Raw genomic sequence first — 17,368 nt, 5'->3', positions numbered from 1 at the left:
ATGTCTCCGGGAAGATTAACCGACACAACTGTCGCGTTTGGGGCACGGAAAACCCAAAGGAATTTGAGACACATGAGAGAGATAGCCATAAAGTGAACGTTTGGTGCGCTGTGTCCTATGATCATCTGATTGGACCGTTCTTTTATGAAGAGGAGACCGGGAATGGAGATTCGTACCTGGATATGTTGCAGAAATACCTCATTCCGGAACTGGAGGCACGTGGAATCCAGAACGACATCGTGTTCCAACAGGACGGGGCACCCCCTCACTATGCAATCAAGGTGAGACAGTTCCTTGACAAGAAATTCCCTAACCGATTGATTGGCCGTAGTGGCCGCCAAGATCACCCGACTTTACCCCCTGCGATTTCTGGCTTTGGGGTCATGTGAAAACGGAAGTTTATGCAAAGAAGCCAAGTGGTTTGGAGAACTTAAAGGACAAAATCTGTGGCTGGCATTTTGGATCAAACACGGCGGAACGCTGCGAGTGGATTCCAGCGCCGCCTACGCGAATGTGTGGACGTAAATGGCGCCCAGTTGGAGGTGTAGCGGTGAATGAACTGAGCTGGTGCAGATTACAGGTAAAACTTTAATCCTTCCGCTACCGTTTGCACTTTATTTGATTTCAATATGAGCATTTTTATGTAAATTATAAGCGAATTAAATCCGTCCATACTTTATGAAAACCATGTAGTTGTGGGAAAAGGACAGGAAGATAGTGGCATAGGCAAATATGGTTTAGGCGAAAGAAATTAAAGGGCAAGAAAGACTGGTCAATTTCTGTAGACAGAATTCGCTAGTAATTGGAAACAATTCAATCAGCACAAGAGAAGAAAATACACCTGGAAATCCTCAATAGACGACTGCCTCTGCTGAGGCCGACATTTTCTCTGATCATTACCTTGTGCTGGGCGAAGTGGTTATTCAACTGAAAAATGTAGTGAGAAGAAGTAGACAACATGTTGAATACAGAAAAGTTGAAAAACGAGTAATTAAGAAACCTTTTCTTTATAGGTTACAGAACAGATGTTCCAAAAAATGATGAAAAGAAAGACGTGGAAATAGTTTAATACAGAAGAGGACAGAAGGATATACTCAAAGTTAACGAATTACGGAGGGAAACAGACAGAGCAAGGGAAGAGTTTTACAAAAGCAAATGCGAGGACCAGAAGAATTAAAAAGAGTTGGAAAATATGAAGAAATGTACAAAGAGGTGAAATCTACGAAACTTCGGAGGAAAGAAGGGAATATTACAATGGCAGTAGAAAAAAAAAGAATGGGAAGATAGTCACCGAGAGAAGTGAAGTCTTAGGAAGATGTAAAGAATATGTTGAGAACGTATATGAGAGTAGGAATAGAATACTCCTCATAATGAATACTCCTCATTCGATGTAATTCTTGAGGTGGTTGTTGCTGGAGCTGGGCTGGTGATCAAGTGTCGCCCCATAATGTCCTACACGGGCACAGTAGGGCTTAGGTCCGATGACCTAACAGGACGGAGTAAAAGGCGTAGGAAACGCTAGGTTGCTTGAGCGGTATGGGGTGACGCTAAACCTGCTGAAAGATAGGGTTTTGGAGAATGCTCAAGTAAGACCGGATTGAGAACGTTACGAAGTGCGCATTTGATTTGAGGACTTTGTTTCAAAACACCACCTAAGTCACTTTTTTCAATTTTCGGTTTTTGCGCTTTATTTGTGTATTAGGAATAGATACACATGCCTGACTATATAACCTCTCAAAACTCACATAAGTAGTCTTGAAATTAAATGTAAAAAATCACATTTTTTAAATGTGCCTAAGCCATTAAAAATATTAATTCCAAAGTCGGTATTATTTATCTGCTTTGAAAGTTTGATATTCATTGTTACCATTTCTCTGATTAGTGTTTACTTTTAGATTAGGAGCGAAAATTAATCTATAGTTTAGAATTTGCTTAAAAACAATTAGTTATTGTAAGAGTTAACGACCAGTAAGAAGGTATTTAAAGAAAAGTATATACCGTGTATACAAGAGAGTCCTACGTTGTTATTAGGACTGGCTGAAAACAATACAGCTGTACTGCAAAACGGAAATTGGATTACTAGAGCCTGTGAAGGAAGAGAAGGGAAGAAAGCGATCAAGATATTCCGGAAACTTGGTAAAGAAATACTAAAATATAATCAATATAAAAGTAAACTAAAAAAATAAAAGTCTAAAATATAAATCTTAGAACTAAAATAAATAAAAAAAATCATTAAAAACACACAAATCATGTTAATCTTACATGTTAGTGTAAATAAGCACATAGTATAATTAAATATAAACATAAGTTATTATTATTATTATTATTATTATTATTATTATTATATATGTTTTACAACATATAATGATAATAGAGTGTAATCATTGAGCAGTAGCTGATTTTTTCTGAGGAAAACATCTGACTTAAGTGGTTTTTGGACGGAAATGAAACATTTTCCCGCCATTTAGGCCTAAATCTAATATCAGACATTTCTTAAAATTTAGCATGTTGTTATGTACCACTATACATAAAAGATATCGTTCAAATATTTTTCATTAAATGTAGAACCAGAGCGATACACGCTCCTGTAAAATTACAAAAAATGACTTAGGTGGAGCTTGGAGGAAACATACTCCTCATTTCAAAAATGGAATTTATGGTAATTAAAAGACAGTTTGTGTATACGCTGGCTGATTGGTTAGATTGGAGTTTAGCATCCCATTCAACAGCAAGACTATGTGAGACATGGACTTAACGTGCGATCCCACCCTATAAGCTTCCACTGAGAATCGAACGTGGGTCTCCCGCACGTAAGGTGCGCATGCTAATCACTTAGCCGCGAGAGAACGCTGTATACTTCTGATTTTGAATGTGCTATAATTGCAGTTACGTGCATTCATTCCAATGTCCGGAATATGAACTTCTTTTCGAAATTCTTTAATAGAGCATCGTATCAAGAACATCAAGAATTGTTGTTATTTTAGATAAGATTATATGAGATTCAAACACTCATATAAAGGTTTGCGTCTTTGAAGAAGAAAATGTCGTGTATACCTATCTTTGCTAAGGACTGTATATTGAATAGATATACGTCGTTTGAACAGCTATAAATACTATGCACATAGTATTTGTACACATAAAAAAGAAGTACTGAATATTGATGGACATCACATAGACATCCAATCGTATTAGGGCACGCCGTATGACCATTAAAGATGTTTAGTACCTGTGCCTTTCTTCAATTAATTGATTTATATGAAAAAGTATCCTCTTTTCCTTGAAATGAACTGGAATTCTAATTGTTTAACTTTCGTTACTTTCTTCTTCAAGTCTTCTTGCTTTGCCACAATGTGTTTACTTTATATTTAATATTGCTTAAGTTAATATTGATTTATAAATATTAAAATTATGGGTCATATAATTTAATTTTCAGAAATCGAAAGATATTTAAGACATAGACCTGAAGAAAAAATCAGTAAAATCAAACCATTAAAATTCCAGTTCTCTTCAAACGAAACAAAGCACTTCTTCATATACAGTAAATAAATGGACTGAAAAACAAAGCGCACGTATTTAGCACTCCTAAAAGCAACAGTCAATCGATTAAATGATGACTAATTCAGAGACACAAATACTTAGCATTTCCTTGAGAATGAGATTCCAAATCACTAGTAGATCACAATATCAGTGTCAGGTGCGCACCCAGAAATTTTTGTATGAGGGGTCCAATATTAAAAGCCACTACGTCTATGTAGTATTGAAAGAGTATTATTCTGCACTCCAAAAGACGATAAGTAAGTGTAAAATACTTCTACCTACATTTTCAGAAAAAAAAAAATAGAACTAGATTGTTTTTATAAAAGAAAGAACACAGAGGAAGCGTAAGATCAAATTTTCTCCCTACATTAATCATTTCCCAGGTAAACAAGTATAGTGTTATTGAGAAAGCGCACAAATGCATGTTGAGTTAGGAAGTTTGGGGCGATCCGGACTCGGTGCATCTCCTCTTGTACGCCCCTAATTAGTATCAATAATAATGATAATAATAGAGCTATGTGCTTGGCATTCATGCCTTCAACCGCATTCACTGCATTCACGGTACGAGTGATCACCGGATCCGGTTCCCAATGGGCGCTCATGTGTTTGGTTCCCATTTTAATTATAGGTCCATCTCTCATATAGCGTCGGTGGTGAAAAGAGACGTTTAAGTTCCAATCAATAAATACTACTACTACCACTATTTATGTATTATTACTACTACTACTACTACTACTACTACTACTACTACTACTACTACTACTAATAATAATAATAATAATAATAATAATAATAATAATAATAATAATAGTAATAGTAATAGTAATAGTAATAGTAATAGTAAGAAGAAGAAGCCTAGTATGCAAATATGGCGTATGTGTTTCAGCTGAATATATGTCTCATATTAGGGGACGCATGCACTTTAAATTTCTCTTTGATGGGCTTAAGTGTTATGTGATACTTATTGCGCTAACATATAGAAAATAGTCGAAATAAAGAGGCGACAGTTTTAACAACAGTAAGAGCATAAGCTCAGAAAATAAAGATATGAATCTCCTTTTTCTCGTGTAGTAAACTGTAATGTTAGTTTAAAATATTTTACATTTTATTATACTGTAATTCTATAATTTACTTACATTTTCTCTACATTTATATGTATACAGTATATATTTCTGTATATATATCTGGAATTTCCGATATACAGTACCTTTGTAATTTGTATTATGCTCATTGTATTTTTTTTTTTTTTCCAGTGAACTTTCAAACTTTTCTTAGTAATGCTAGTTAAGGCCACATTAACACTGAATCCAGAGTATGTATCCAGGTGCCTCCTTCTCGACCCTGGTTTTAGGATCAAAAGAAAATAGTGTAAAGGAACGCATGTGCACGTTCTCTTCCTATTAACTGGAACTTGGCATCAACAAAAGGAAAATAATCTGTAACAAAATAATTCGAATATTTTCAGTCTAGTAGCTCTTTCTAGTTTCAAGTTTGCATACAGACACGAAATGCGACGAAAGGTCATAAAGAATTTTGGGCTACACAACTAGACTGAAGCAGCAGAGTTAACGAACGCCTGAAGATAATAAAATAAAAATGGTGTGTTCCTTTCTGTAGTATTGTAATAATAAGAAAAATGCTTTAATCATGGTTCAACAGAAGGGCGAAGTTTTCTTAAAATCATCACACGAAAAACAAAACGTTCCTAAAACTTTCGATAATACTTTATAAATACAACGGTTTCCTTAAAGAATGTATTAAACATTTTATGATTGTATCACTAGAAACGGAAATACTTCTGGTATGACTCAAATGCGTACGAACAAGTGTCCGTCTAGAACTATTTATATTTGTATCTTGTTGCTTTAACTTGCATGTTTTTTCCTTCTTTCCCTGCATAAATTTAAACTAAGGATTTCCCCAAGAATCAACTGAGTTAAGTCCAAGGGGAAGGTCACGTTTCTCACATATGACGCATTCTTCATGAAATCAACAAAGCAAAAAGTGGCACTAGCAATCACATACCACGAGTTAGGATAAAACAGAACGTTGACTTCAGATTCCATTAAAACAGAATATTTAAATGATCGTTTCCTCTAGAGTATCAACAGCAGGTGACAGAAGCATAACATTACCATAAACCACACAATGTTTTATTATGCTTAGTAACACGATTCTAGCACTTTTAACACTTGTCTTTTATATTCAGGTGCATCTATATGAATACATCTCCACAAGACGTTTGCTATACAGAAAGAAGCAACTGATAGTGTTGTGAAGTCAAAGCAAAAAATCAAAATGGCAACTAAAGGAAAATGTTTTAAAGAAATTCACACCCATCCGTTAGATTTTATTGTAACTTGTAACGTAGGTGTTAAGCACGGATATTGCAATATTTAAGTTACTTTTAAGTTCCGTAAAACGTTTTAAATCTCATTCATTCTCTATATACATACACACACACACATACACACACACACACACACACACATATATATATATATATATATATATATATATATATATATATATATATATATATATATATATATATATATATATATATATATATATATAATCATCATAGGTATTCTGCCTTTATTGGCAGGTCAGTTGCCGCAGCTGAGAAGCTTCCATGCTCCACGGTCCTCCGCTAGCCTTTTCGTGTTCGCGTATGATCTTTCTGTTTTAATATCATCCATTAATTGTAGTCTCCTTCGCCCCCTCCCTCTCTTTCCCGCCACCATACCCTCTAGGACGTCCCTCATGATACAATCTCTTCTTAGGCAATGTCTCAACCAGTTTCTCTTCCTCTTCCTAATAATATCTAAAAGTGTTCTTTTCTCACCCACCATTTCTAACACTCTCTCATTCGTTTTCCGCTCGACCCAACTAACTCTTTCCATTCTTCTCCACACCCACATTTCGAAGGCTTCCAGTCGATTTTCGTCACCCTTACGTAATGTTCACGTTTCCGCCCCATACAGCACAACACTCCACACGAAGCATTTTATGAGTCTTTTTCTCAACTCTTTGTTCAAGGTCCCACAAAACAGACTTTTCTTTCTTTTAAAGGCTTCTTTCGCCATTCCTATCCTTGCTTTTATTTCACGTTCACATTTCATGTCATTACTAAGAACACTACCCAGGTATCGAAAACTATTCACTTGTTCTATTTTCTCCCCTCCTACTTTTATATTTGACACAGACCCCTTTGTTCCAATCACCATGGCTTTTGTCTTTCTAACATTTATTTTCATCCCATATTCTTCAAAGCCCCTTCTCATTTTTCTAACATTTTATTGATTTTCTTTCCAGATTCTTCAACAAGGGCCATATCGTCTGCAAATCTAATGCATCTAATCATTCTACCTCCTACCGAAATGCCATCATCATCATGTAGGCTCTTTTTCACTATCTCTTCTAGATAGACATTAAATAGTGTTGGCGAGAGGCAGCATCCTTGTCGAACTCCCCTTCCAATTGCACTCTCTTCCGTCAGTTCTTCCCCTATCCTAACACTTACTTGTTGGTTCATGTATAAGTTTCTTATGAGTCTTCTATCTTTCCATTCCAACCCTATCTTTGTTAGAACTCCCAACAACAATTCCCAATTCACGCGGTCAAAAGCCTTTTCTAGATCAATAAATACAACATACACCTCTTTCCCTTTTTCTATAAATCTTTCACCGATCGCCCTTAATAATCCAATAGCATCTCTTGTGGCCTTGCCTGTTCTGAACCCGAACTGCTCTTCCTCAACATCTTTATTTGTTCTTCCATATAACCTTCTGTTCAGTATTCGGAGCAGAATTTTAGCTGCATGAGATATGAGACTAATAGTTCTATAATCCTCACATCTCTTTGGGTTCGATTTCTTTTCGTGTTCGCGTATGATCTTTCTGTTTTAATATCATCCATTAATTGTAGTCTCCTTCGCCCCCTCCCTCTCTTTCCCGCCACCATACCCTCTAGGACGTCCCTCATGATACAATCTCTTCTTAGGCAATGTCTCAACCAGTTTCTCTTCCTCTTCCTAATAATATCTAAAAGTGTTCTTTTCTCACCCACCATTTCTAACACTCTCTCATTCGTTTTCCGCTCGACCCAACTAACTCTTTCCATTCTTCTCCACACCCACATTTCGAAGGCTTCCAGTCGATTTTCGTCACCCTTACGTAATGTTCACGTTTCCGCCCCATACAGCACAACACTCCACACGAAGCATTTTATGAGTCTTTTTCTCAACTCTTTGTTCAAGGTCCCACAAAACAGACTTTTCTTTCTTTTAAAGGCTTCTTTCGCCATTCCTATCCTTGCTTTTATTTCACGTTCACATTTCATGTCATTACTAAGAACACTACCCAGGTATCGAAAACTATTCACTTGTTCTATTTTCTCCCCTCCTACTTTTATATTTGACACAGACCCCTTTGTTCCAATCACCATGGCTTTTGTCTTTCTAACATTTATTTTCATCCCATATTCTTCAAAGCCCCTTCTCATTTTTCTAACATTTTATTGATTTTCTTTCCAGATTCTTCAACAAGGGCCATATCGTCTGCAAATCTAATGCATCTAATCATTCTACCTCCTACCGAAATGCCATCATCATCATGTAGGCTCTTTTTCACTATCTCTTCTAGATAGACATTAAATAGTGTTGGCGAGAGGCAGCATCCTTGTCGAACTCCCCTTCCAATTGCACTCTCTTCCGTCAGTTCTTCCCCTATCCTAACACTTACTTGTTGGTTCATGTATAAGTTTCTTATGAGTCTTCTATCTTTCCATTCCAACCCTATCTTTGTTAGAACTCCCAACAACAATTCCCAATTCACGCGGTCAAAAGCCTTTTCTAGATCAATAAATACAACATACACCTCTTTCCCTTTTTCTATAAATCTTTCACCGATCGCCCTTAATAATCCAATAGCATCTCTTGTGGCCTTGCCTGTTCTGAACCCGAACTGCTCTTCCTCAACATCTTTATTTGTTCTTCCATATAACCTTCTGTTCAGTATTCGGAGCAGAATTTTAGCTGCATGAGATATGAGACTAATAGTTCTATAATCCTCACATCTCTTTGGGTTCGATTTCTTAGCCATCGGTATCATGATCGTTTTCAGAAAGTCTCTTGGCCATTCTCCTGTTTTATATATTTCATTGCATAGTCGCCACAATTCTTTCTTTCCCTTGTCTCCTATATTTTTAATGAATTCAATTGGTATGTTATCTATTCCCGTTGCCTTTCCATTCCTAATCTCGGATATAGCCTTTTCAAACTCATCCCGAAGAATACTAAATCCTTTATCATCCTCGCCTACTTCATTTTCCACTTCAACATTTAGGCTACACGGTCTATCCCTACTCTCATATAAGTCTTCAACGTATTCTTTCCACCTTCCTATGACCTCATTTCTCTCGCTGACTACCTTCCCATTCTTATTTTCTACTGCCATCATGATACTCCCTTGTTTCCTCCGAAATTCCATAGATTTCACCTCCTTGTACATTTCCTCATATTTCCCAACTCTTTCTAATTCTTCTATGTCCTCGCATTTTCTTTTGTAAAACTCTTCCCTCGCTTTGTCTGTTTCTCTTCGTAATTCATTATTTAACTTTCTGTACATCTTTCTGCCCTCTTCTGTATCAACCTGTTTCCACATCTTCCTCTCCCTCATTTTCTGCAACATCTGCTCTGTAACCCATGGTTTCTTAGCAGTTTTGTGTTCGCGGTAACCTACTGCTTCTTCTGCAGCCTGCTGTAAGCAACGTTTAATATGTTCCCACCGTGCGTTACTATCTGCGCCTATCCTTTCCTCGTTTGAACATTTTTCTTCGAATTTTTCAGCGAAAAGATTTCTTATTTCCTCGTTTTTCAACTTTTCAGTATTCAACACTTTGTTACCTAGTTTTCTTCTGCCTACATTTTTCAGTTGAATATCTACTTCGGCCAGCACAAGATTATGATCAGAGAAAATATCAGCCCCGGGAAGGGTCTTCGCGTTCTTCAAGCTATTCCGATACCTGTCCTGAATCATAACATAGTCTATCTGATATCTTCCGCCGTCTATTGGTGATTTCCATGTATATCTTCTTCTCTTATGCTGATTGAACCAAGTGTTCCCAATTACTAGTGAATTCTGTCTACAGAAATTCACCAGTCCCTCTCCCCTTTCATTTCTTTCGCCTAAACCATATTTGCCTACGATACTACCTTCCAGTTTTTCTCCCACAACTGCATTGAAATCTCCCATTAGAATTAAGCATGCACCCTTCTTCTCCCTATCTATAATTTCTTCTATTTTCTCATAATTTTCCTCTACTTCTTCATTTGCATGCGAAGTCGTCGGTGCATATGTCTGTATCACCACTAGATCCTTTGTTTTTCCTTTAAGTCTTAACATCATAACTCTATCATCAATAAATTCTACTTTCACTACCTTCTCCTTTAAGCGCTTTCCAAGAATTATTCCTACGCCATTATGACCGCCCTTTTCATTACCTGAGTAAAACATTCTATATCCTTCGCTGTTCAATACCCCATTACCTTCCCATCTAACTTCACAAACTCCTACCAAATCTAAATTATTTTGTTTCATTTCTTCTTTAAGATTTTCTAATTTTCCTCCCTGTAACATAGTACGTACGTTCCATGTCCATATCCTAAATCTTTTGCTCTTCCTTGTCTCTCTTTCTCTGTTTGTCTTCCCCGCATTATTACTTTCTCGTCCAATAGTCCTTCCCAAGCCATCCCCCTCCCGGAGATCCGAATGGGGGGATATTTTACCTCCGGAACTACATTTTGACCTGCGAAAGACCATTGTTCATATGTTCTCTTTTCGCTGCTAGCAAACTAGGGAAAATAGAGTGGTGGTTTCCCGTTGCCTTCCACCCCGCAGTATCCCAGCCGTTAAAGTCACTCTGACCACGCCTGGGACTAATGTCCAAGTTGCCGTACCAATCACTATGATTTCCGCCAACTTGGCTACTGGAGAACTGCTGCCTTCTCCCAGAACACTCTTCGTCTGGCTACTCCATTTAGACCAATTCGGTAGGGGTGGCCCTTCTGGTAGTGAACTACCACCAACACAGCTCTAAATTTCACTGTAGCACGCAATCCTCCCCACCCGACACTTAAGTGTCTTCGTAAAGGTGGTGTTTATCGGGGAGGATATATATATATATATATATATATATATATATATATATATATATATATATATATATATATATATATATATATGTGTGTGTGTGTGTGTGTGTTTGTGTGTGTGTAACAAATGAATGGGATACATTTCTAATGCACATTTCTATGCAAGTCGCGGACGTATAGCTTGGTGTCTAAAACTACAAGCACGATATCTTGAAAAAAGATCTAAATCCATAAATATACGGGAGCAGCAAAAACCCATTTTTACAGGCAAGCAAATTAATACATCATGTTTTGCCATCCTCGCATTATTACTGATTTTGAAGAGGAATTTTATAGAAGTGGGTAATTCTATATAGTCTACATATTTTAGATTTTCCAAATGCTTTCGACTTATTTGACCACGATATTTTACTAAGGATGAATTTTGCTAAGAAGTTATTAATTAAAATTTTTATTTTCGAGCAACGATATTGCGAGAGAAGATAGTATGGTAATCGTGGATTTAAAAAGTCGAATTCGAAATTTCAATGGATTTACATGTTTCATAGGTCATATATGCCGAAAAGAGATTTTTGAATGTCTGTCCATACATTTATTCTGATTTATGGATATCCGCCTAGAAGCCATACCATTCAACGTATGTGCATCAAATTTTAAACTTAAAGTTTTTACACTATCCAAGGAGTTTTAGGAATTTTCTTCCTATCCCCCCGAAATAAAGGTAGTTAACTTGATGATTTTCTTAGACAATAGGTATTTCATTAATAACTCTATTATTATTGTTATTAAATATTCTGCCTTTCGGCAAGTCTTGGGACTAAAGAGTTTTTTCTTTCTTTTTTTAAAATTTTAGATTTAGGCCTGGAAATGTTTCTTCCATGTTTTTCGATCTTCAGCTTCCTCTTTTAACTCCCAATATTTTCTTCTGTTTCTCAAATCATTGATCAGTAGTGTTCATCTTCTTCCTATTCCTCGCTTTCCTTCCATCTTTCCTTCTATGGCGGTATGAAGAAGACAATTTCTTCGCAAGATCTGTCCAATCCAATTGGCCTTTTTACGAAGGATGCTGGCTACAAGTGTCCTCTTCTCTCGTATCCGTTTTAAAACATCTTCGTTTGTAGCTCTCTCTGTCCATTTTATCTTCTCCATCTTCCTCCAACACCACATTTCGAAGCTCTAAATATTTCTTCTCTAACTTCCGTAATGTCCAAGTCTCTGAACCATACAGTCCAATGCTCCAAATATAGCACTTGAGACAAATTTCTTCTTAAGTCCAATATTGAGCCTGCTAACACACACTCATAGTCAACGTCTTGCGAATAAAATCAGAAAAATAAACACACTGCTGAACAAGACTGCACTTATTTAATATAAAAACACATTTACACGTGACGTTTCGATCTTCTAGCCAAGATCCTCATCAGACGTACACTGTCTCTAATGAGGATCTTGTTCAGCAGTGTGTTTATTTTTCTGAGCCTGCTAGTTAAGAGTGATCTTTTCTTGTTGGATGTTTCTTTGGCTATGACAATTCTTGTCCTGACCTCTTTGGTGCAGTAAGTGTCTCTTGTCAAAATACTTCCCAGATACTTGAAATTCTCGACTCTTCAAGCTATTTTAGTTCTACTCTGACCTAGGGGCGCGTTTCCTCAAGATATTCTCATGACTTCCGACTTTTTGATGTTGATTTCCAATAACTCTAAATTGTGAAATAAGTAATTTCTCTGTGAAAAATCCTGAAGAGGTAGTTTACTCTTGAGGGTTCGTCCCTTTCGGACGATTTTCTCGAATACAACTTATGTAATTTTGTTGTTATTTCATAAGTAAATACTTTATTGATAACCATATAATGTTGCGCAAACCACTTCTCATGCAAGTCTCCACATGGGGCAATTTACTTCTTTTTGACAATTTCCTCAAATACAACACATCCGATTTTGTTGATATTTCATAAACACATATTTGGAGCGCCTAGTATCAAAAGCCGCCAATCCATTTTTTAATTTTTTTCTTTTTACCGAAATTGAGTTATATATTGCTTGTTATATGTTTGATCTAAAGGAATTCCATGGAAAAAGAATTTTGTTTAAAAGCTTAATATTTCATACTAAAAAACTAGTTCAAATATGGGACTTTGGATGCGTGTATATGGAGGTTCACTGCATGTTTTGCGAGATTACTCGAAACTAAGCGAAATGGATGTGGCAGATTTTGAAACTAGGAGCCTCATTTCTTTAATAACCATAATGAACGGTATAAGCCATTTGTCATGAATAAATGTATGTACGAGGAGTAGGTTGCTTTTAGAGATGAGTCTCCTTCGAAAGAAAGTTTCCGAAAACGCCTTGTAATTTCATTAGTAGTTGACAAATAAATGTTTCAAGTATGATAACAGCATAACATGATTTAGTTAAAGAAATTCGAGTAAAAAAGTTTAGTGCAATGGGCAGTACTTTTATAATTATAATTATTTTTCTTTGTACATACGTAATCGTAACAATTTATACCTTATAGAAGTTTTATCTTTGAAAACTTTAAAACAACACCAGGAATTCCACAAACTGAATATCTGCACGACTGATACTTCTTATAACTATTAACGATACAAATCAGTATATGCTATTATTTGAATAGCTTAGTTTCCAAAGGGAAAATTTCCACTTCCACTTTTTTCTTCGAAATGGGTCTTTAACATTTTCTCACCCACATATCTTCTCTCTCGAGACAAAAGGGCGTATCTCATTTTCTTAACTTTTCCAGGAGATAAGTTTAAACCTTTTCTGATTATTTATTATATCGTCTTCTTTTAAAATTTAGTTTAATATCTTTCGTGTCAGGTATGTAACTTACGAGATCAAATTACATTTTGATAGAACACGATAAAATAAATTTATGATAAGATCTTTAAACTTGTCTTCTGGAAAAGTTGAAAAAAATAAGATATGCCCCTTTGTCTCGAGAGGGACGATATATAGGATATTGATGAACTATACCAACAGACTCTAAGAGATGATTCCTCACATTCCTCACATCAAAATAAGAGAAAAAGTTCATATGTACCTGTGGGTAAAAGTGCATACAAATTTTGATTTTCACCCTTCAGTAAATTACTCTTAATTTTAGGGATAGGAAGAGTCATTAAGTTTAAAATTTGGTCTCGATGCGTTCGATGATATGAGATCTAGGTAGAGATGCAAGGGCTCGGAAAAAACCCGGCTTTTTTGGAAAAAAACTCGGTTTTTTCTGCTTCGCTTTTTTGCTTGGGAAATTTTGGGCTTTTTTGAAAATTCTGCTTTAAATTGATAAACCAGATTTTGTTTCGCTTCTCTACAACACAAAAAGTCATTTAATTAGTGGTTCATGCCAATAATAATATAAAACCTCGAAAATAAACCATGAATTTCGAAAAGATATTTAAAACAGTTTTACTTCTCAACATATTTACATTATGAATTCCAAAGAATTAACCAATGTATATAATAAGATTTTTTTTAACCTCCTACATACAAAAGTAAGCAGGGTTGGCAAGAGCCATGGTTGTTTTTGAAAATGCCAAAAACCCGTTTTTTGGGGGGAGTTTAAACTAGGCTTTTTTGGTTTAAACCAGGTTTTTTTAGGTTTAGATATTTTGCTTTATGTATTTATATTACATATTGACAGAAATAAGTTTGTTTCGCCTTGGTGTTATTATGCAACAACGGGGTTATGCTGGAAGAGGTCACATAAGCATGCAAGGGAATAAAACTAATGCAGATGGTTTGATATATGGAAACGTCACCATAAAGTTCACACGATTCGCATTTTTCGTACCTTTTATTTTTTTTTCGGTTTAAACCAGTTGTTTATTTTTAAAAAAAGAAGAAAAGCAGCTGGTGTAAACCAACCAACCCTAAAAGTGAATACTTCTTTTAAAAAAATACTCAAATAAGTAGCAAAATTCTACGTAGTATTTTCACTTCAAAATATTCCATACCCTCTTTTTGGAACAAAATAAAATTAAAATAAAACATAAGAAAAATACTTAGATTTATATGATACACTTAAAGGCTGCACACCTAGAGCTTTGGTTTTGTATATTCTTGAAATTCTACAGTTTTATATAAGCACCATCACGGTTTATTCAGTCCTCAAGTTTTCTGTATTTTTAACAAGAGGGATTGAACATGAAGGGTGTGAGATAAGAACATGGTAACCCATAATTTTACTATTTTAAGAAATTAGAAATTTTCTGCTGCACAATCCATTTTGAAAGTCGGAAAGCTGATTTTTCGGGTGCACCGACATTGCGCAAATTTTCCCACGCTTATCTGTTGACACAGATAAAGCCTTAATGAGCAGGCAACAAAATTGGAAATTGCGAAAAAAATCTTGTGCAACGTTGCCATCATTACCATAAGTATATCGACTAATAAAAACAGTCACCAAAATGCAAGTCGTTTTAACAAAAAAAAAAAATACAAAGTAATGGATAACAATAGCATTTTCAGTCATCTATATTATATGTGTGCAATGGCGTCGTTAGAGAGGGTGACTGGGGAATGTGTCCCAGTCATTCATTTTCCGTATCATATCTAACTGTAAGATTAAAACTGTAAGAATATAGTTATTGAAAGCAAATAGTTTTGAAATACTGTAAGGAAAACAAACATATATAAAATAAACAATATATATAAATATTTCTAGAAGTTCTCTTGAAATATCGTGAACAGACGTTCGACCAATCAGAAATAAAGATTTGTCTATATCTTCCAGTTTTGGCCAATCAGAAACAAGCACTTGTATACATATTTCAGGTGTGTCTACCACATATCTTAATAACTATCCTTTCACCTTTCTATAAATGATACTTAGATTTGCATTTGCGTCTTAGTTGTTCTTAGGTGCTGTGAGAAACATTTGTTATATATTACCTAGGTATTATCGTATAAATTGTTACAAGAATGAGTGGTCAGTGTATTAGAGATAAATAGGGCCCCTTGGCAAGAAAGCTCGCCCCCTTGAGTGATGCAGCAACTTATATCTACGTGTACCTCCTACATGCAGTTAGAATTCTAAAGCAGCATGTCGAATGTTGTGTCTCGCCGCGGTTTTCAACGAACTTAAAGAGTTCTGGTTTGGCCAATGGCCACCAATTAATATTGCTACCAAAGTGTTTACCATCCTCTTAGGTATTGATTAAGACCAATATCGTCTCTCTATGAATTACCGTTCCCATGATATTGGCCAAAAATGGCCGATTTCCAGAGATTTAAGGAGCATTATTTGAGGAACCGTAAGTCATAGAGAGGTCATATTGGTGTTGGTCAATATCTAAAAGGGTGGTAAATATTTTGGTAGCAAATAGTAACCGGTGGCCACTGTGCAACTGGCCATCAATTAATATCAGTACGAAAATGTTTAATGTTCTATTAGGGATTAACACTGATATCATCTCTCTATGACTTACCGTTCCCGTGATACTGACTAAAAAAGTTCGAATTTCTAGATATTTAAGCAGTCATATCTCGAGAACTATAAGTCATAAAGAGATGATATTTTGTTAATTTTTGCGAGAAAGAGAAGAGGGTGCGGATAAAAAGATTTACCTTTACATCTAGGAACAATTACAGCTATCCTTCCCGCTAGATCTCTCCATTCTTTTAAAGTTCGTTCTGGCAATGCTCTTAGAGCATTCTCAACTGTTTTATCCTGAAGATATTTACCGGACAGTGTACATTAGAAAGGTTTTGGACCTGAAATTGGTTTGTGGGCCTGAAAAGGGCCTCAGTTCTTTAATTACTGTGTATTTGCTTCACTCCCAGAGAGATAACAAAGCGTTTCCGTTAGCCGACTGTCGGCAAAGCGTGTTCAACGTATATGGCCAGAGCAAATGTTGAAAACATTCTCAAGATGGGTGCTGGTCCCTCCTTTGTTTGGACACGAATGAGGTTCGTGAACTGTACGTTTTGCTGTTTTAATGCATCTCTGATGTTCGTATCTATGTTGGTTGTGGTTGGAACACCTTCTTCAGGAAAGCAATGCATCTCAGCAATTCTTCTCTGCAAAGCTTATTCTTCTCCGTTGTGCACTCTCCCAAATGTCACCAGCAACTGTATGTCAGACCTCCTCAGGTTCTGTTAAAACCCCGAACGAATTGCGGATATAATAAACCAATAATAGAACAAGCCAATGAGGAACGAGAATCACAACGAGCCAATCAGGATCGAGAATTAATCGCAAGTTTTAGTAAGGAGGGTAATATAAACAGGAAGCAATAAACTGGAGAAACATAAGTGAAACTTTCAGAATGGAGTTTACATTGACGAAAACAGAAAAAGGTGTACCTTGTGTATTAATGGGAGGCTTTAAGTATCGTTTCTTTCGCCAAGGAAAAAAAGGCTCAAATTGGAGGTAAGTTAATGTAGTACATAATTTTTGCATGTATATAAGCCTATAGCTTGCTAAGTTATGCAAAGCCTACATTAGTATTTTCAGTAGTCAGCTTGACCTATATTTTAGTAAGTTCTGTAAGCCTATATTAGTATTTATGCTAGTCAATAGGATCCATATATACTTTGTTAAAAGATGTAACACACTATTAGTATTAATGTCGGGAAGTTGGACCTATATTTTGTTAAGTGATGTAACCTATATTAATATTTATGCCATTCAGTTGCTTCTATACTTTGTTAAGTA

General features: G+C 35.8%; 1 long non-coding RNA gene across 1 annotated transcript in view; it reads right to left on the bottom strand.

The window, feature by feature from the left end:
* LOC145683434 (uncharacterized) overlaps positions 1–17,368 on the bottom strand; it is a 75,326-nt gene that overhangs the window by 25,159 nt on the left and 32,799 nt on the right. Inside the window, exon 2 of the long non-coding RNA XR_014131095.1 lies at positions 1,999–2,086. This is a non-coding gene — a long non-coding RNA (uncharacterized LOC145683434). The remainder of the gene's footprint in view (positions 1–1,998; positions 2,087–17,368) is intronic.

The sequence above is a fragment of the Thermobia domestica genome, chromosome 4, assembly GCF_964235325.1.
Source record: "Thermobia domestica chromosome 4, izTheDome1.hap1.1, whole genome shotgun sequence".
NCBI lineage: Eukaryota > Metazoa > Arthropoda > Insecta > Zygentoma > Lepismatidae > Thermobia > Thermobia domestica.
This window is presented reverse-complemented; position numbering and strand designations above follow the sequence as displayed.